Source organism: Strix uralensis, chromosome 1 (assembly GCF_047716275.1).
Source record: "Strix uralensis isolate ZFMK-TIS-50842 chromosome 1, bStrUra1, whole genome shotgun sequence".
Classification (NCBI taxonomy): Eukaryota; Metazoa; Chordata; class Aves; order Strigiformes; family Strigidae; genus Strix; species Strix uralensis.
In genome coordinates, this window is record NC_133972.1 from 10,395,006 (window position 1) to 10,416,912 (window position 21,907).

General features: G+C 41.4%; 1 protein-coding gene and 1 long non-coding RNA gene across 4 annotated transcripts in view; one reads left to right on the top strand and one right to left on the bottom strand.

The window, feature by feature from the left end:
- The window catches only part of PDE1C (phosphodiesterase 1C), a 319,253-nt gene that overhangs the window by 65,253 nt on the left and 232,093 nt on the right, over window positions 1-21,907 (top strand). The window lies entirely within an intron of this gene.
- Window positions 12,026-19,862, bottom strand: LOC141952976 (uncharacterized). Of its 2 annotated transcripts, none has more exons than XR_012631826.1 (5): window positions 19,725-19,862; window positions 16,415-16,518; window positions 16,232-16,312; window positions 14,822-14,936; window positions 12,026-14,050 (listed from the first exon to the last, which is right to left on the bottom strand). It is a non-coding gene; the product is annotated as an uncharacterized LOC141952976 (long non-coding RNA). The 2 variants fall into 2 exon arrangements; XR_012631827.1 differs by having other exon boundaries at window positions 19,699-19,760.

The following is a 21,907-nucleotide window of genomic DNA, read 5'->3' on the forward strand; positions in this document are numbered from 1 at the left end:
AAGGGGAAAAGAGGAGGGAAGACCAAAAAAAAAAAGCATACTTTGGAGGAAAGCACATATTTTTCACACTCGTGTAGAATATGGGAAGTTGGTTTCAAATGTTTTGTTGTTGTCATTACCATTTTGGTATGAACAGTTCATGCTGCTACAGAAGAATCACAGTTAAAACTGCTGGCAGTGTGAGGATGACATCCATGGCAGGAGGCAGGCCGTTCCCATATCTCTGTGTTGGCTCCTCACAGAGGGAGGCGGGCTGCCATGCTGCTCTGAGCACAGAGTTGGGTGGTTTTGACGCTGAAGGTCATGCCCAGCTCCTCTTTCATGTGCCACAGGTCTGTGACTAACTGCTGAGTGTAGCTGCACGTTACGTATATGCAACGGGAGATAAGAGGACTGTTTTGCCATGGCTCTACAAAAGCTGTGGATGAGAAGGTCTAATGACAGAGGAGTGATAGCTCTGATAAGCCAGAGCTCTGTGCAGTGTCTAATTTTAGTGTTTATCTGACCAGTGGGTAACTGGAAGTGTTGTCAAATGACAGATAAGACCCTAGAAACATGGACTGTGACCATCTTTTTATCATTAGTTGCAAGTAACCATGGGGATAGGCATCTAAGAGATCTGTTTTTGTTTTCCTGTTGTTCAGTTCAAGAGTGAAATCAGGAATAACTTCAAGTGAGAGTCAAACGGACTCCAAGCCTGTAGATGGAAATAAATTCAGGGACAGAGACTCTGACCTTGTCTATCCACAAAAATAGCAGTGAGTTAGAGATCAGTTTATTAACTCAGTACTTGCATCTGTTTAATTGAATTCAGTAACTGATGTGTTCAGCATTCCCTTTCTAGCACACCTACGTGGAGGAAGATGTTGTCATGCCAGTTCAGGCACTCGTGCAGCAGCAGGAAATCACAAATACAAAGCTGTCGTTCTCTTCCTTCACTTCCTGTAGATGAACATCTGAAGTAAGGCAGGGGGGCATCTTTCCACACTGCCATTCTCTGTATTTCCCTTTCTTCAGCCTCTTTCCATTGTACTTTAATTTTGTTCAGAAGTGGTTGGCTTGCCCGACACCCGACTGACGGTTGTTTTCTCATTTGCCCCTTGTCACTGCGGGAGCAGGCTTACTGTGATTGCTTTACTCACCACCTTAGGCTATCAACCAGCATTTGCTGAGCACTTATGTGCTTGCAGAGTTACAGTTGTCATTCTTTCCATTGTCCCCCAGTTCCTTTTTTTTAAAGCTTCGGTCACAGGGCACAGCCCTCACTATGAGTAAGCCTCTCTGAACCCTTCCCAAAATTCATCAAGAAAGCAAAGAAAGGGTCAATGAACAACACTGAGACAGAAAGAATTAAGTCCTGTCGGTTTATATTTAATGGTTGGCATTTTTTTGATTCAGAATTAAATACCCAAACCTTTTCTCATTTCAGTTCTTGGAAAGAGGTTTGCTGTAGCACAGACAGTTCGAATTTATTGTTCCCAGGCAAGAGAGGAGCCCTGTTGGTGGGAGAATTGTGGGGCTAGTGTAACACATCCAGCCTCCAGCTCACCTTCCCATTGTTCAGATGCCAGAATCTGTGATCAGTTGTGAAACACAAATACAGGCAACTTGGTGTATACATCTTCGTGGCACTTGCAAGGTGCCTACTGCTATGTGTTACTCTATTATATTTTGCTACCAATGTGATATTGCTGCTGAGATGATTCATCCTTGTGGAGAGTGAAATCAGATATGTAAAAAGTTAATTATTTGGCATGTGTTTGAATTACTACACTGACTTTTTAATGATGCTGTGAGTCAGATTCAGTGTGTTTGTCCTCATCTTCAGTGATCTGGACTTGGATGTAGTTCAAACTGCAAATGAAGGCTGTGGTCAACAGCCTTCTGGAAGTGGAGCTTTTTCTACAAGTGTACAAGTCTGTACAGAAAATGGAAATAACATTGACTTTCAAGATTTGTCTGGGTTTTAATGGAAGTTTACAATTCTGAAAAAAAATCTGTGTGCAAACATAACTCAGTTGAAATCTATGAGTGACTCCTAGGCTACATTAACAAGGGGAAGTTTGACAGAAAACGGTCCAAATTCATGCAAACTTTTTTTTTTTTTTTTTTTTTTTTACAAACTTCAGCAATCTTCTGGCCTCGTTAAGGTATCTTCCAAGATTTTTGGTTCCTGCAACAGAAAGTTTCCTTAGTCATCCTGAGACCTTTCAGACCTGGGATGCTCGGCTGAGCAATATTAATTGAGGAGTGAGGAGTTTTTGGAGTCTGCTATTAATAGACATGTACTAATAAGGTGGTCCGGGAGAATTTAATATTATATGAGGTTTGAAAAAAAAATCAAATAAAAAATATAAAAGAGGTTCAGGAGGGGAAAATATTGCTCAGATGAATCATTCTGATTTAGATAAATGGTTCTCATTCCACCTACCAAAATGCATAGTATGTGGATTAAATATTCAGAACGAGTAACTGTGAAGTAATGGACAAAACCTGACATCCACCTGCTGTGTCATTTCTACCTCTTAATGAACAGTAAATGATGCAGCTGCTTTGCCGCGCTGGGTGTATTTAGCTACAGAAATGGGGAGATGGCAATAGAGAGCTGTGATGAGGCTGTGGTAGGTTCTTGTTTTTAACAAAGGCTGTCAAATGTCACTATGCAATTTGTGATCATTTCAATAAAGGCTGCTTTTAGATTAAATACAGAGGGGAAACAGGTATGTCATGAGTGGCAGATTTATGCCTAAAATCCTCTACTTTTAAGAATGCAAGTGAAATTTGAGAACAAGTAATTCTTAAACCATATTTTACTCTGTCTACTGTAAGTTAGGAATAAGTAGATGTGTATCAGACTGATAAAAGAGAAGTCAGATCCTGTTACCTGGTTTTACTGAATAGTAAAATCAACCTAATCTATAGAATCTACATTGGTTCTCCTAGAGACAATATAGCTTGCTCTTTTCTCATCTGTATCAAGATGTTGTTGCACTTTTTTTCCCTTGATGGCACTTTTGTTGCCCAATTGACAGCTTAAGAAAATTTCTCCTCTAAGCAGGTTACCTGCAGTTTGCCAAGAGCAGGACTGAGGTTTGCATGGGAAATCATTGCAATTGTTGTTCCTTGCTGATTTTGTTTGGTGTCAGAGATCTTTGATGTGCTGGAGGTCTCAGTTTCAGGACAGAGTGACAATTAGAGCAGTCAGAAATGTCTTGCTTCTTTTGAGGTTCCTTGCACGTTGATGCAGCTCCCCAAACCTTTTCCAGAGGCAGCCAGCCACATAATTTGCTGGAAAAGCAATAAGGTAACCTTCAAGGTGCTTTCTACATTGCTTGTCTTCTCATATCTCTGAAAAGGGATTTGATTGTGAGGAAAAGAAAGTGTACTAGAAGCAGAGAACGTGTTTAATTTTTGTGTAGTTTTCAATACCACAGTTCTGTAACAGGATGGGATGGTGTGTCAAAGCCAGGGCAGATAAGATGTCTGTACACAAATTTCCTAATTTGTCTTCCTGTACAAGTAAGCCAGTAGTTTATAATGCACTAACGCAGCTGATGGTGATGAGCGATAAAGCCTTGTGTCATGGAGGCAGTAGTGTTTTGGGGTTGCCGTATTCCCCAGTGGAGATCTGCAAGTGCTGCAAAAGAAAAAAGCAACACAGAGAAAATGTAGGATGCTACCGATGTGCGGTTGTCCCAATGTGCTGAGAGCAGGGGCAGACTGTGAATTCTGTGTCCAGAGGGACTGTTTATTAAGGAGAATATGTACGATTTTTTTTGTGTATCCTTCATGTGTCTTAGATTACGTGGCTTTGCACGCTCGCAGCAGCGTAATTCCCCTGGGAACGTCCACCCAAGGAAAACCGATGGGGATGTGCAGACCTCTGAGGTGTCCTAGGAGTTGTGGAGTGGCAGGGCTGCAAGGCAGCAGGAGCATTGCTTTCCAACAGCATGATGCAGAGGCTGCGTGCGGTCATTTCAGAAACATAGTACCAAATTATCAGTCTTCCTGGGTAACAAGGCATCTGTCCCAAGCAGTATGAAAAATCTGTAGGCTATAGTGAGGCAGAGGAACAGATCTCCATAACCATACCTGCTCCGTGGGTTTTCCTTGTGGGCAACGAGAGGATATGCGTTGGCATTTGTTAAATCAGCAGTTTATACTTGTGTGTTTTTCCATCCAACCTGAATTTTCAGTCATGCTAAAGCATCTTTTTAACATCCCTGGCAACGTAAAGGAGTTCACATGGGCACATACTGGATTGTACCCACCTGGGGAACATTGTGCTTGGTGAAAGAGTGAGACACCTGTGATGTAAACCAGCACCAGACTGGCGGATTTACAGGGGATGTTTTGGAGTTGCACCTGTTTTAAAACTGAAATCAGTTGTTTGATTTGAGTTGCCACATGTTTAGAGATGGAAATACTGAGTACAGTGTAAAAACTGTTGGAATTACAGAAATGAAGAATTTCACCCAACTGGTTTACCAGTGAGAGATGTAAGGATAAAAATAGAACAAGTTGCAAATTAACCTATTAGCACTTCGTTGTACGCGTGAAGTAGACAAATCACTGATCCACCCCTGCTGATTCGGCTTTCTCTGAATACATGTACAAAACCTCAGCTCTCCAGAGTGTTTGAAAGGTGGTAGCTTTTCAAGCCATATCACAGTATAATCTTTGTATTAATCACAGAGCAATAACTTGAAATAACATTCTGGGTAGGTGAAAGCAGCGTTGGAATCTAATATTTCTGTTGTCGTCTTCCCTCTGCAAATATATAAGGTGTGTTATATAAAAAATGTAAGGTGTGTTGCGGTGAAGCTTACCCTCGGTTGAAAGAGTAGGTGTGTACTTGTTTTCTCACGTTGAGATACGTTTCTTCAGCTATGAAATAAATAACTGATCATTTGAAAAGAACACATGTGTATGTATTTTATAATCTGAGATATGTAGTTGTAGGACAATAAGTTCCATGCCAATACTGGACAGCAGTATAATGATAATATACAGCAGCTTTTTCCAATAGCTCAGCTAACTTTACAACTAGAAAACTTGCTTCCAACAATTCTAATCTGATATTCAGAGGGGAAAAAAAGCCATCAGTATAGTGTGAAGTATTTTCAATACTAACTCGTGTGCATGTGTTTATCATTTGGAGGCAAGACTACAAACCATACCAAAACATGCAAGCATACTTGCAGAGCTGTTGGCATTTACTACTTTCTGTTAATTTCTTCCGGAAAAACAAACAAACAAAACCCCAATCAAGCCAAAACACACCCTAAGGGGCAATATGTTTGTATTTGTCAAGTATGTACAAGTGGAGAAGGACTGTTAAGTACTCAGCTCAAAAGAAGAGTCCTCTTAGCTGCAGATTTTTGAAAATAGTTAATAAAAGCAGCAGTTCTTGCTCTTGCAAAGAGTACTGTCCAGTTTCAGAAGGCAATTCCTCTTCCATTTTCTCCCTTCTCACACAGTAAATTCACTGTATCATGTAAATGTGTCCCATGTTTGTCTACACTGTGGATAGAGGATGCAGCATCTACCATGGATGCACGAAATGAGACCAATGTTTTAGACACCTCGTTAGCCTTTGCAGAGGCGTTGCCTCACAAATGCCGGATCCTGTATGTCCAGGTACCTGTGGGAATCATATGCATACCCAGGGGTTGACCAGCTGATGTTGACAGTGAGACTGTATTAAAAAAAACTGTAATGAAAAGAGCTCTAATAAGATAAATTGCTTCAAATGAAGATGCGTATATGAACAAGTGAGTGAATATTGATAAGCAATACAGGCAATTAAGAAAGTGTATGTCTTGAATTTCTTGCCCATGGTGCACATTAGGCACCTATACATCAGGTAATTTTGGCAGAGCTTGAGCTAAAGCAGACTTTTTTTTTTTTTTTAAACACTAAGATTTATTTTTGTTAATACGTCTGCCAAGATTTTGATTCATTTTAGAAGTTATGATCTCTAAATTGCATAGTTTTTCAAGCTAAAGAGAACAAGCTTAATCCATGAATATTTACCTTCAGCAACCTGGTAATACTTTCTACATCAGATTTTATGGTATCCAATTTAATTATGGAACAGCTGTGATGTAGGCTGCATAACATCTTGACTTAAAATCAGTTTTACATAAACAGGACAACTTTAGGAATACTGATGCCGATACGTAGAGCATATCAATGTTGTTTTGCTAACTGAAGGAGACATGCAAGAGCACGCTGTGAAATACCATTCACAAAGATATTTCTAAGTTTACTAAGGCGAAGTAATCCTGTACTCTCTGAGCAATCTCAAGTAGTATCCATGGGTCTAGTCAGAGGCAGAGAGACAAAGGTGTACGATATGTGTAAAAGCGATGAAATCTTAGTGCAGGTAGTTGTAAATAATAGGGATGTTTTGGTTAGCTGGCATAAACAGTGAATATTGGCAAGCATAACTGCAGTACTGTTTCTTGGGAAATAGAGAATGAAAATAGCTCTGTTGCTATTTCATTGCAAGTTTCTTTGACCTGTGAATCAACCTCTTGAGCCACAAGACAGGTCTGGAGTAAATTATTGGAAATAAGCTTTTTCAGTTTTTCCCTGGTCCTGTTTAGAGTGGAAGATTTTATATCTATCTATCTGTTTGTCTGTCTATTTGTCTCACTTTATATATGTTATAGTTTTTATAAAATGTGTTTAAATCTTGAGTCTGTTAAAAGATTTGGTCTCGTGGGGAGCAAAGCTTGGGTCAGTTAATGGGTTCTTGGGTCAGACAATGTCTACCTGGCATTTGATAACATTACTTGGAAAACAAAATGCATGATCTATTTATCCACTTTAGAGACACATAAAGGAACATGGGAAGACCAAGAATTACATGAAACATTTTATTTGGGCTTCTGTCAAAAAAAAAAAAGCCTTTTCAGTAAATTGGTAAGATGTAAGGGCTCAAAAGTCATCCATAAAGTCAACCAGACCAAGTGGAATTATACCAAAGACGCATTCTGTGGTAACTCTAGTAATATAAGAGGTAGTTGTATCCATTTAGCAGTGCTATCTTTATTTCTTTAAAAAGATGCTGTTGCCTTGTAATGGGAGGAATCCAAGTTTTGAAACTCATGTGGGAAAGATCTGGTAGTGCAGATAATCTAGAAGCAACACCTGGTGAGAGTGTGTTGGTACGGCTGGTGGAGAGTGGTCTCTGTGTGCAGTGGTTGGTCTCAGCAGTACCCCGCTTCTTTGGGGGCAGAGAATTGCACTGCCAATCTTGGCATCTGGGATGTTTTTAGAGGAAACACATTTCAAAGTGTGCTGCTGTGCTTGCACACGCTGGAGAGGCAGCTTATGGCTCTTCCTTCCTTTGTAAGGGGAAGGAGGCAGCAGTGCAGGCACAGTGCTGTGCGTGGGGTAGGTGTGTAAGCAGGGGGGTGCTGGCAGCGGGGCTCCTGCCTGCACATTCCATCCCGAAGTGTAGCCCTGGTCACGGGTATCCAGATGCAAGTGTGGGGGCACAGCACGGAGGGAGAGCCCTCACCCCTGTTGCCCTGAAGTCCCGATGCACCACTACCATGGCAGCCTCTGCTGCTTGCCCTGAGCCCCTCTGAAAACCCCACGTCCTCTCCCAGACCGCTCCCCACAGGGGAAATCTTCCTGCCATGCCTTCTGGGAGGAGTGGAAGGGGAGCGATTATGTAGACTATAGTCACTAATATAGACTTGCCTAGCGTGTCATCATTGCATGTGTCTTCGCACCTCCCCCTGTTTGGCAGCCCCTCGCCCTGCTGCAGAGCCCCTCTTCTGCCCCCTCCCAGGCTCCCACATCTTCCAGCTCAAAAATACTGTCTTCTCTTTCAGCCCCAGCTCCTGGCACAGATTTCCAACGCTCATCTACCAGCTGTACTTAAAAAAAATTCATTCAGAAAAGAGCCCTCCAGCTTAAAAAAAAAAGAGGACAAGGCTGAGAAAGATGGACCCACTGTAGACTTTCTCAGGCCCTTTATTTATTCTGTGATTAAGGTTGGGATGATAGAGGTGTCATACTCTGCAGGTGACCAGTGGAAGAAGGTGCTTCAGAGGTAGGAGACATCTTCAGCCTGATTAGGCAGCATTTGGAGGGGGCCAAGGGAAGAGGTGCTGGAGGAAGGAGGATCTGTTTCTGCATCTGGTGATGTCTCTGGAGTTGTGTTTGTTAGCACAAGGTCATTTACTGTTTTGTTTCCAGAACGGGGTCTTCATGGTTTTAGTGGGTTAGGAACCCAGTGGTACTTTGTCTTACATTTCACCTCTTGTTTTTTCTTTCATACCACGTGCACAAAGAAAGTTCAGGTGAGATTTAAACTGGGGCTGTTGTTTTCTCCTAGAGATTGATGAAACTCTTCTTGAATAGAGAGCAAAAGGAATTTGTTGCAGTTTTTGCGATAGCAGTGATGAATCAAGATTGGAAAAAGTGTAACCATGCACCAAACTCCAGGGTCTGACGGTACAAGAGAAAAAAGTTTGCCTGAAAATCAAAAGTTTCTTCTCTGCAATGCAGGAATCCATTTTCCTTTTGACTGTCGTGGGAAATGCAAAGCTGGGAACTGGTATGGCAGTAAACTGATTTAGGGCTTGTTTTCATCATCCTTACCCTGCGCACCTTATTTCAGAGAGCCTATTTGTGAAACCAGCTGTATGGCTTGCGGAGGAGGACGCTGCTCTGATCAGTAGAGGGGGCAGAACCATCCCTTCTGAGGCTCCTTGAGCTATTGCTTCATTTGTAAAGAAGCACAGCAACCTTCATTCCCACCTGCTGTTTTCTTTGTGGGATTTATTTATTAAACGTGAACTGAAGGATGCGCTGTGAAAACCAGATTAACATGGATATGCAAACGAAGGCCCCTGCTATTTGATAATTTACTGAGTGAGTGTGATTGCCTGGTCACCAGCTGTTAGAGTGAATCCTGGCTCAGAACAGGCAAAGGGGAAAGTCATCAGCAGATTAAATAAGAAAAAAAGTAAATAAAACCATCAATAACCTCCTAACAAAATATTTAGCTTCTTGTCATCCTCAGGAATCCATTTCTTGTAGTAATACAATACATCATTTTCTCTGGCTGACGGAATGATATCATTATATTTTTAAAAAATGGTGAAAGGTTATATCCATTAAATAAAATTTATGTAGAATGTCTTAATATATGGTTTTTTTTACCCAGAAATATCAAACGTACTTTCTTAAAACATTGTGGTTGTAGATTACTTCATTTATTCCTAAATACAGCTAAGTAAGCTTTCAATTTAAAGATTTGTCTAAGTTAATAGCATTTCTCTTCAATATAGCCTTTTAATGTTAGAATAAATGAGCAGAAGGAGATAAAGAACACCGTGCCCAGTTGAAATTATAGGGTTGATTTTCAGATAGTCAGACTGAATTTGCTAAAATTAGAAATATTCCTTCACACCTGAGTTAGCATCTTCCTTTTTACTTCTCTGTCCTTTCTACACTAACAGTAGAGTGGTAATAGGTGTTTTCTGCCTTTAGGACATGAACGCTGGAAGAATGGCTGGAGGAATCCTAAGGCTTCTGGATCCATTCCTGAGATCACTGTATAAAAAACATTTGCCTAAGTTCATCCTTTTAAACGCCTTTTAAAGAGTCTGAGTTTTGAAGAATACAGTCTGATAAATATAATAGTGATTAAAATGCAAGAAAGGAAAACTTTACTCCTTTAGGCACTTTAATGATGCTTCATTACTTTGTAACAAGTGAACCCATGTCTTAGTTCTAGTATAGGTCAAAGCTATACCAAGTCACATGTACCCCCTTTTCTGTGTCTTTCTGCAAGTTCATGATGGCATAATACAACACAGATCTGTTCTATCTCAGTGACGTCTTCCATAGCCAACGCATCCAAATAACACAGCAGACATGTGGTCTGAGGCATCACATGTTTGCTTGAGATTGCTCCAGTACTTAGATAAGCCAGGAGGACATTTGAAGGACAAGCTGATGTTTCTAGCTCTGAATTTTTGGCTTGGCATTATTTACAATTCAATATTAAAAAATGCTTATAGGCCGCCATGCAAAAAGAAATGTTTGTGTAATGTCAAAATACAGGGACTGAGCAGAGGGCAGAGCAGAAATTTTAGTTCATTGGTATGACTTCCTTGATGACTTCCTTTGATGAAGTTCAAAACAGCTAAAAGACCGGGACAAACAAATGATCTGCTGAACCTCTTGCTGTGCATTTTAAAGGTCTGAGGACAGTGTATGAGATGCAAACTACTTGCTAGCTCTTGTCCCAAGCCTCAGCTGCTTTCTGCCAAAGGAACCTGCAGCAAGGCTGTAGGAGACGGCAGCACTGGCAACATTAGATGGGGAACGCATGAAGACAGCAGAAACATCTGCAGGGTGAAGGGGGCTAAAAACCCCTGGAGTTCTGCCTTATCCTCAGTGGTAGGGGATACATAAGCAAGTCCAGCCTTCTCCTGCCTTTTTTTTTTGTGTCACACACTTAGTAGGCACATCTGCATAGGGTCTTCAGTTAGGTACATACCTCAGAGACTGGTTATTTCCTTCCCTTCTCACGAGGTACCTTGTCTCTTGCCTTTTCCGTCTTTTGTAACAGAATTGTAGCTTGCCTTATTGCTTCCTGCCCTGGTGACAGTGCTTTGGCAGTGGAGGGGGACTGTTGTGAAAAGGGCACCCAGATACCACGATAGTGAGCCTCATGTAAACACCTCGGGAGATTAGACGGGAATGCCATGCCTCAGGCAGGCTGGTTCATCTGCGGAGGCTGTGCAGGGACGCTGTGTCCCTTTCCAGTGGATAAGCCCTACAGTGCCTGTGATCCAAGGGCCCATATTTCTAGAACATGAATAAACTTCATCTACTTGAGTTACGTATGTTTGACATAAATAGTTACCAATGGGAAGATGTAGTGAGACTATCTTGAGTTAATAGTGAGACCGCCTTAGAGAGGCCACAGTCAGCATGCAGTAGAGCTGATGTTAGTCCCTCCCTCACCTGGCAATAGGCAATATAAGCTTTGAAGAGTCCACCTTCAAAATACCATGCTTTAGAAAGAATATGCATTAAGTGTAAGGAATAGGAAGATAGCAGGAGAGGCTTATACTGGAGAAAGGTTGAACATCATAAGTTTCTGCAGGGAAAGAGGATGAAAACCAAAGACAGGACCTGGTTTGTTTCCTTTGTACCTGAAGCAATGGCAGATGTTCCAGGTTAGCATGGCCTGGTGGTATTACACCAGTTTGCTTTGCCTCCTTATTGGAAGCAGCTATCCAGGGATGCTGTAGGACTGATGCTGTTCAAAGGGAACAGGCTTGTTTTCACAATTTTGATGCATTTACTGACCACTCTGGTTACTGGGGGCAAGAGACTGGTGCAGCACTAACACCCAGGCCCCCATGGCAAATCATCTGCTACCCCATCTGTCTGCCCAAGACTTAGTGACACATTACAGTCCTGGGGCCTTGTGGCTGCATGTCAAGCTTCAAAGCTTATTAACTGGGCAATTAATGGAAAATAGCTTGGTAACTGGCAGCACCTGCCCAGTGTATTCTGGGCTGGGATTTGGGGTTTGTTTTCAAAGGAGTCTACCTGAGGGTTAGGCAACTGTGTCTGCACTTAGATACCTAGATTAACTAGCTTCATTCTCAGCTGAGATCAGTTACACAATCTATTTGAAATGTATAGTACCATTGACAATACCATTTTCACTTCAAAAAGTGTCACAAGTCCTGCAAGGAGGGATATGCAGTGATGGGAATTGGCAGGGAAGAGAAAGGAAACAAAAATGTTCAGGCTGAAGATACTGGTAGGTAGGACATTCAGGTGAGCGGTTCAATTTCAAGCTCCTGTCCTGCCTTTCACACTGCCTCTAAACACCAGGCTACTCTGATTTAAGGTTCTGTTGCAGAAAAAATATTAGGTCATCATCTGAGTCATCTCTAAATTTCATTTCCACCTGCTGCTTCCAGGAGTGTAAACAGGAGAGACCAACAGTCTGCAAATTCTTGTGTGCTGTGTGCTAGCTTTGTCCTGTGTCCTTTTTTGTGGCTGATTAGAGTCAGTATGCAAGGGGTTACTTTTTTTCCCAAGTGTTTAATTTCTGCTATATAATATCTATTACATTATACAAAGTGTAATTTCTTCCTGGTGTTACAGAACACATTTTTTCCCCTCCTTTCTGCCTCTTTATCGTGTAACAGATTAGAAGACATTTAGGACTGCCGAATCATATCTCATATGACTATAAAGTGACAGAACTGAAAGCATCTCAAAATTTATGAGAAAATGATTGCTTCAAGAAGTGTATCAAATCCAAGATGATTAGTGGTACAATACATTTGTGGGAAAGCTACTTTTTTGATAAAGAGAGAAATTGAATCTTACCGAGGTGTCAGTTATAAACTCATTGGTAAAGTGGAGAGAGCTATCTGTGCTTTGCTTTATACTACTGGGAAGTACTGTTTGGCTTACTTGACAGATGAGGAAACTGAGGAAAAATGATAAAATCCATTGAAATGAATGCAGTGTTATTTTACTACCACTTGTGAAATTGTCCATCTGCGCTTGTTTCCTTAAAGATGCCCATATGATTAAAAGAGGCCATATGGGGACTTTATGTCAGAGCTGGGATTAAAGTTCAGGATGAAGACTGAACAGGTTTTTTGGGGTGAACAACCTGCCCTTAGATGCAGACTTTGTCAGTCTTAAGCTATTTGCAAATCTGGTTTTGAATCTCATCAAACTGTTTGGGCAAATATGTACGAGGAAGAACAAAAAGGAAGCAAGCATTTAATAAATGTCGATATCATCTGGTTCTGTCTCCTTTCCTTACCCAGCTCCATCCTCTCACCTCCCTTCTATGTATCCAGGTTTGCCAAACCAGCCAGGCAGATGTAACAGTCTGCAGTAAGATGGGGGAGAATGAGTCTTTGTGCTGGTGGTCGGGGCACATCCCTGGGATGGAACCACCTGGCTTTTGGGCCCTGCTCCAAGGATTATTCAAGTATTTCTCACAAAGCAGAATAACTGCAATGGGAGAGGCTGAAGGAAAAAATATTTGCAGTGTCAACTACGGTGGTAGTCACTGAAAGCATGAGCACTCTTTCGAGGTGCTAGGCTTGCTTCAAATCCCTCCGTGGAGTGAGGAAGGACAAGTAGAAAACAGGTCTTCCACATGGCACGAAATCAGCAGCTGCTGCCCCCCCAGTGGCAAGGTTGAAAGGCAAGGAGAGAGCATAGGTAATAGCACCATTTCCTTCCTTGTTTTGCAATCTGCACATTCATTTCAAATTCCTCTGATTTGTTTTCCAACTGAGCAAAATTTTTATAACCTTAGACAAGCGATCTTGAACTTCTGTGGAAAAAAAAAAAATTAAAAAATCCACCGAAATGGCAAGACCATCTGCTTCATCTGCTAATAGTGCTTTCTTCTTGAAGGTCACCTTCCTCTAAGTCTTTCCACTTACTTCTTCCTGACAGTAGATGCAGAGTGTTTCATATACTCTTGAAAAATACAGGTGTCACCCACCTTTTTTTTTTCTCTAAATATTATTGCAGTTAGAGGATATATGCTTCTCAGTTTTTTTCCACACTCTGACGTAGCAAAAGGATGAAATATGAGTACTCCTGATTTGAACTGAAACTTGGAATGAAACAAAGAAAATCCCTTCCATGATCACAGAGGTCCTTTTGCCAGCCCTGGTTTAGATGGGGCAGAGGTAACTTGCAGCAATATCTGATTACTGCAGGAAATACAGGTCATCTTATTTAATGATCTGGAGCTGGAGATGTATTGCAGCTTCCATCTGTCACTTGCAATTAGTGTAAAGCACTGAACTGGTCTGGAAATGAAGTTAAAGAACGACAGGATCATGGCGAGCCAGGCTGGGGGGAAGGACATCTGGGGTAAGGGAGGTATCGGGAGCTGCTGCCGCCCACCATGGTCGCTGTGAATGCGGCAGGATGACTTTGGCACTGCTTCCCCGGCAGGCTCAGTTGGAGTTATGTTGAAGTGTGGCACCAAACCAGCCTTTTACTCCAACTCCTGGAAACAAAGTGTGAATGTAAGCGGGCACAGTCCCTCGGGTGCCACACCTCACACAGACTCCCTGGCCTCAGGACCCCAGCTGGCCATTTTCAAGAGTTCAGTTTTATTTCTTAAAACAAGAATGGTTAATGCAAGTTTGATATGCCATTCATGTTGTTCTTCCTCATTCTGGTCTCTAAAGCAGCCTATTTATACTGTGAATTTACACTCCCACCCAGTTTTCTATTTGCAAGAGTAGACTCCACAAGCCACCTCCCTGGGAAATGGAAGTTAATTATGATCCAGGAATTCCAGCAGGAGCTGTGCTGTTTCCCAAAGCTCTTACTGCCCACTGAGGTCTGGATACTTAAAGTTATTTAGGTTCCTATTTGCCCCTTGAAACATCTAGATCTTCTACCTCAGTACAGTGACATGCTCAAGACCACTTTTCAGTAGCTGTGCATTAACTGAGGGAGCTGAAGAGTGGCAGGAGAGTACTAGAGGTCATTTTATTTCAGGAACGTTGCTGTACTGGAACAGAAATTGGAAATTTGTGGCACTGTGATGAAACCTCCCTGTACTGGTCATCACTGAAAGTCAGCATTCACCCACTGTGCCATACTAGGGTTAGATATATTTTCAGTGTTTTTGGCTTAACTGTGTTCTTCATGTTTGTCCAGAACTTGTATCATAAGGGCCTGATGCCAGGGACCAGTGTTTTTTCATAGTAACATTGCAATTTTTAGTAGGAATTAAAGAAGATGCTCAACAGATAGCAATGGCATTTACTTTAGCTTGATTCCTGAAGAGCTTCATCAACTCCTGCATCTCTTCAGACCTTAGAGGTGTTCAGCAGACATGAGCAGAAAGAGCCTTTCCTTGTCATGCTGAGTAGGAAAAGCAACTGAAAAGGAACAGGCAATTTTGAAACTTGGTTGAAAAATGTTGTTGCCCTTACATTACACTCTATTTTAATGCTTAGTATTCCTCTTTTGTTTGCACAGAAAAATGAATCCCTATTTGTAGATTTTCACTTTGTGTCACAGCCGGTCATCCTGCTTAAGGATGAGTCCTGAGAATACCTAATGTAAGAGGGGTCAAAGACAGAGGCTAGAGGCAGAGCTCTGGAGAAAGACTCACTCCATGACAAACAGTCATAAAAGCATTTGAAAGTGGTATTGAAATACTAGCTCATCCTTCTGACACCTGTGATGGGTTGTACCAGAGGTGAAATCTTTACATGCAACCCTTTTTTCCAATAAGTAAAGAAACTGTATCTCAAGGCATCTTGTATAACATAATTTTTACACCCACAAGGACTAAAAATAACTGCCTCTAAAAATTTACAAAAGGGAAAAGATAAGTCTGGGCTCAGCTTTGAGTCTCTTAAATATTTTTGTTTCCGGTGTCTTTAGTGTAAAATGTTTTGCTAAGGAAGTTTTGCTGGAAGTAAAATATTTATCTATGTCTGATCTGTAGCAAGCTGCAACCCATTTTTTATAGGTACATATACTCTCTTTTATGGTTTCCCATAACTTTTGTCAATTTTATAATAACATATTTCATCATGTTCCATTCCCTGAACACTGGCTGATGTGCTATTCCAGCTAATCATTTTAGTAAATGGGGTACACTATTCTTCTTTTAAAAATTAATTTTGTTTTTTATAGCATTGATTCTTAAGTGTCTTTAGAGTGATTTTTAAGTGATTTTAAAAATTTATATAGCATTGATTTTCTGAGTTCCCAACAAAAGCTTTAAAAATATGTTTCTATAGACACAGGGCTTCAGTACTGCCACTTAATAAATAAGAGGTCAAATGCCTGTACCACAGTCATGATCATGGACCTGCTAGGGTAATCAGCAACCCCAGATCTAACCCAGTGCCAGGGAGTGCTTATGCAGTCATATCACCTCTTGGTCATAAGCAGCCCTGGAAACGGTGAAAAATAAGACAGTAGTAGGCTGCTCAAGCTCCATTCATGTCTTGGTATTGAGTTGTGGCTGTGATGCCTAGGTTTGCAACATAAGAAGCTAGCAGATCACTATGACTCCTGTAAGATGTATTCATAAAGTGACGTTTATGTTACCTTGTCCTTTGGCCTTCTTCCCCTTTGCACCTGGTGGTCCTCTGTCACACAAACTGCCCCAATAAGTTAATCACTTCTCTCTTGTAAGCTCCTTGCAGGCAGGGCTTACCTTAGCTCGGCAGAGTACACGGAGGACTGTCTGAGCAAGCAACCCGATGACGGTGAGAGCTCTCTACTGGGCTACTCTCTCCTGAGTTTATGAACAGATTGCTTCATGTTAATAACAGCAGAATGTTAAAAAAGCTATGCAAGATGAAAAAGACAGCTGCAACCCCCCTGGTGTTACAGATACCTGCAGAAATACTTTCTTCTTACTTCTTCCATCCTGGAGCATAATCGTCAAGGCAGCTGGACTCAAGTCCTCCTGACCGCTGTCTGGTTCCTAATGGTATAATTCTGTAGAGCACAGAGGAGGCAAGTCAACTGCTATAAGCAAATCTGACAGAGCAGTGCTAGGAGCAGGAGATGAAAAAGCTCTTAGTAAACTGCTAGACTTGCTGAGCTATGACACTGATGTAGCACAAGAGACAAAAGAAATGTGTTACTGAATTTATGATTCAGGGTTTGGGCTGTGTTTTAAAAGGTGCATTAGTTTGTGCTGATTAACAACTGAATTCCTTTTTGAAATGCACATGGCAGGCAAATGAAGACAAAATTAACGGCAATCAGCATTTTTTTGTGAATATGAATGCAGTTAATAAAAATTAATTCTGTTGCATATCTCAAGGTGATGGACAGGACCAGGCATTTTACAAACAGGCATAATGCCCCACTCAAGTGGATGAGGTATGCTCTCCAGCTCATAGTCTAATAAACGCTTTGCTGGGCCATCCCTGAGACAGCTCTTAGATTAGTCTTGGAGATGCAGCATCACACAACTCTTGATTAACCACAAGCTGTGGACTCTTCAAGTCCTCCTGTTTTTTTAAAAAAAAATCCAAACCTTCAGCAAGACAAATTGACTTCCGTTTGCACAGTGCTTGGTGCATAACATGTTGTGTTCCCTTTGCTAGTTTGGAACAAACAGAAGAACAGTCATCTTGCAGCAGTTTTCTTATTTACCCCTTTTGCCATGACAGCTAAATAACATGGATTACAGTCCCCCCTACCATGCCCCCAGAAATGTGGGAAGGAATAAAAAACCCAATATGCTCCTGAAGTTCAGATAAAGGAGGCTCCATCATACAATATTCATCAAGACAGTGAGTTATTGCTCCCTGTAGAAATCCTGGGAGAAAATCTTCATTTGCATCTTTCTATAGACATTTGAGGTCAGCCACGAAGTATGACTTGATGCATGTCAAAAAACCTGACAGGTTTCTAGAGGAGTGAAAAGGTACATGGAGTTGCAGTGTTGCTGGGAGATATTGCCAGCCTCAAGTGTGTTTTGCTGAGGTACTTGGATGGTGAGGTGTGGGGGGTGGGTGCTGCCTGTGAACAAGCATGATTGTGTTGGAGGAAGATAGCTTAGGTGTTTGAAAGTGTAGGGTCTGCTCTCATCTGTACCAGTGAGCCATGCACAAAAAAGAATACCCTACTTTGTAGGACCGTGTTATCTCAAAGTGTCTAAGATTCCTTCTGTACAGAAAGGCTACAATAAGGTTTCCCTGGAGCCTCCTCTTCTCCAGGCTGAACAGCCCCAACTCTCTCAACCTTTTCTCATAGGAGAGGTGCTCTATCCCTCTGATCATTTTTGTGGCCCTTCTCTGGACCTGCTCCAACAGGTCCATGTCTTTCCTGTGCTGAGGACTCCAGAGTTGGATGCAGCACTTCAGGTGGGGTCTCACCAGAGTGGAGTAGAGGGGTAGAATGACCTCCCTCAACCTGCTGGCCACGCTTCTCTTGATGCAGCCCAGAATGCAGTTGGCCTTCTGGGCTGTGAGTGCACATTGCTGGCTCACGTCCACTTTTTCATCCGCCAGTACCTGCAAGTCATTCTCTGCAGGGCTGCTCTCAATCCACTTATCCCCCAGCCTGTATTGATACTGGGGGTTACCCTGACCCAGGTCCAGGACCTTGCACTTGGCCTTGTTGAACCTCATGAGGTTCACTTGGGCCTAATTCTTGAGCTTGTCCAAGTCCCTCTGGATGTCATTCTGTCCCTCAGGCATGTTGACCGCACCACTCAGCCCGGTGTCATCTGCAAACTTGCTGAGGATGCACTTAATCACACTGTCTATATAATGGATGAAGATATTAAACAATACAGACCCCTGAGGGACACCTCTGGGACATCACTGATCTCCATTTGGACATTGAGCCATTGACCATGACCTTCTGGATATGACCATCCAACCAATTCCTCATCCACTGAACAGTCCATCTGTCAAATCCGTATCTCTCCAATTTAGAGAGAAGGATGTTGTTGGGGACCATGTCAAAGGCCTTACAGAAGTCCAGATAGATGACATTTTCACTGTGATTCTGTTCCACTAGAGCATCTACATGCCCCAAAGAAACATGAGCGCAGGTGCTGAAAGAACATGCATCAAAGGCCTTAACATTTTAACAGATTTCTTTTTACAGGCTTATCTATCAGTTATTGGAATGAATTTTTTTCTGCTTTACATTTTCTAAACCACTCTCTCATTTTGCCTTACTTAAACTTTTGAGAACTTAACTGATTTTGCCATGAGGTCAGGAGAAATTAAGTATCTTTTCAGTATGAAAGATAATTTTGCTTGAATTTCTGAATTTTCTGCTAAGAAACTGGATGCACTGTAACAGAATTCTCTGTGAAAATGTGCCAAAAGTCATATTCAAGATCACAGAACTTGTGCTTCTAACTTCTGAAATACCATTTGCCCTCTGAAGTAAAGCTAGTGTTGATTCCCTTTTCATCTCTTGTGTTCTCGTGGCTTTACTTTCCTCTTCTACTACAAAAATAATGTTGTGCCAGTATATTGTTTGACAGAATGATAAACTAAAACCAAGAAGAAGCTCTGTTTCAAACTGCATCCTAGTTTCAGCAATGAACCATAACACTAAAAATTATTAATCCAGCTTTGTGAACTTGGACCACTTTTCTCCTAAGCCTCTAGTATTCTACAAAGTAGGAGCTGAGCCCTTCTCACAGAAGAGCCATTTTGTGTATTATTCTAGTTATTAATGAGACTCACCAGTGAATAATTCATCATTTTATTGAAAGATTTCCTAACTTTTGTCAGGATCCTTTTCTCTTAGCTGCTACTTCAAGTTTGGCAACTGGTAGGCCTTGTGAAAATAGCAATTGTGTAGTCAGCCAAAACCCTGGACTTGCTGCTAGCTGGGTTAAAATATTTAGCTTTTATTCTGGTCCTCCTGGATTTTCTTTTCTCCCCTCTGCCTTTCCCTCTTCCTCCCCCTTCTCCTTCCTTCTCCCCTCTTCCCCTCCTTTCCCCCCTCTCCTCCCTCTCCTTTTCTTTTCTTGTGAGAAAATTCCAAATTTTTACATTTTTATCAGTTTCTTTTCTCAATGCAAATAAAAATATCCTGGATAGCTTCTCTGTCTGCTGTGTGAAAACACCTGATAGGCCTGATATTTCAAATACAAAATTAATACCCTGTACTGTCGTCTGCATCTGTAAACATACATACGTGTATGCGGGCAGTACAGCACTCACAGTTCAATGGTAGAACGAAGAGGTAAGAGAACAGCATAGTGAAGTATTCTTAAAACATCAGAGAAGAAGCCTTTGTTGAAAACACTTGCAAGGAGGGTGCAGAAAGCTCTGTTCTCTGACACCACTTAAGTCTTGTCCAGATACAGAGTGAAAGGAGAGACATTTTGTGCGTGTTCCCAGCTTGCTGATAAAAGCCCTTGGAAAACAATTTCACTTTATAGATAAAATGGTCCAAAATTATGGATGACCTAACTCTCTGGAAGCAAGTAGGACAAGTTATAGCAGTGCTGGTTTTGGGGGCTCTGTGGAAGAGGACAGGCTTATGCAGAATAGAGTTTGAACCAGACTTGTTAATGTGAACCTGTGGGGAGACTTCTGACTTCACGCGATTGTTGATCAACACTGACGCATTGCTATCTAACTGGTTACTGGTAATAGTGTTATGGACCTTGTAGTGCTTTGTGCTCTCAGCATGCTTCAGTCATAAAACTCTAAGGTGCATTCCCTGCCCCCTGAAGGGCAGGAGAAGGTGGGTAATTACACATCTTTGGTTAAAAAGAGGGGAAGAACTGAGAGGGCCTGGAGACAAGGCATGACACTCGGTGGTATGAAATCTGACTGCCGAGGCCAGCACAGTCCTCCAACACGCTCAGTAAGAAAGCCAAGTATTTATCCATATTTGTTTTCTGAGATCAATTCTATTTTTGCATGTAAAGTAAGTGGTTTTAGCTGCATAATAGGCAGCATGTTTCATTTGGTTTAATTACTGAATGTGGACCAGATCCTCAACTAATAGGAATTGGCGTAGTTACATTTGAGTATGTGGCCAGATTTTCAGCTTTATTTCTTCCAGTGGACCTTCTAGTACACAATGAACTTCTGTTTTGCTTGATTTGAGGAAACTGTCTTTCAGCATTTAAAAAGACATATATCTGAAAGCGTGTGACTTGAATTCACGTTCGGGTTATAAATATGTGGATTCATACCTCCTTATTTAAAAAAAACTGGAGTGATGAGAGAATAAAATGGCACCAATTAATTCAGAAGTACTGCAAGGGGAGGAATGATCTCTAGTGGTTATCTGAGACAGACAACAGCCTCAGAGAACATCATCTGTCAGCAGGCAGATACAGATGAAGACAAGACTGTGCAGAGGTCTAAAGGTACTTGTACTGTTAGAGCATCAGTGTCTTAGCAGAATGAAAACATAAATCTGTTCAGCTAACTGGAGTATTGATGTTTGGCAAGACTCAAAGTGAATAGTTTTAAGCTAAGGAGTACCCTTTGCTCCTTTTTTCTGCCATGCTCTTCTGATTTTACTGAGCCTAGCACTTTGCAGGCCAGCAAATGTTTAGAAATCTACTCCTGTCAAATCTTGTGATATTTTTGTGAACTGGTTTTATTTTTTACACTTCCAATATTGTTAGTTCCAGCAGTTTTAGCAGCAGACATTTACTCCTTTCTTTTATTATTTCTTCTTATTTTGCAATCTGACAATAGATAATCTTTTTTTTTTTCTGAAAAATTGCCAACCAATTGTCTCCTTTGGAGGAGGTGGATATCTGTTCAAGACCAAATAGCAGTATGGAATTGTATTATTGCATTGAATATTACAGTAAAGTATATTATTGTGGACAGGAGAAGTAAAAGAAGAAAACTTTTCTATTTATTCTTTGTTCTACTGTACCTCTGCAAAGAAGTCTGAGTTCACCTGACCAAATCAAATACAAGTTTCCCTGCTGAATTTAATGGAAACAGGATCCTGCTCCATTTTCGTGCCATTCTACATTTATCACTTGAATCACCCACAGTTTGTACAGTTTTGTTATTATATTGACTTGCAGCTCCTCAGAGAAATTACATTTCTTTGGTTTTCTACCAAAATCCATCTCACTTTCTCAACTGATTTCACTGAAATCAGAAACAGAATTGAGTTTGCATTGAGATGTGGCTTAAGGGAAAACATAAGTGCACTTTGCACAGTTGTGTTGGCAAGAGAAGAAATGGCTGGACGGGAACCCAGGATTGTAAATTCACAAGGTGAGGGAGAGAGGCTACAAATGGAAACCATCTCAGCTTAGAAAAACAGTTTGAAGGAGCCTGGCACATGCTTAAATGTAAACCTTATGAAAAATAAGGCACTGTACCAACTGAGGTGCTTTCTCTTTCCCTCCTTACTTTCT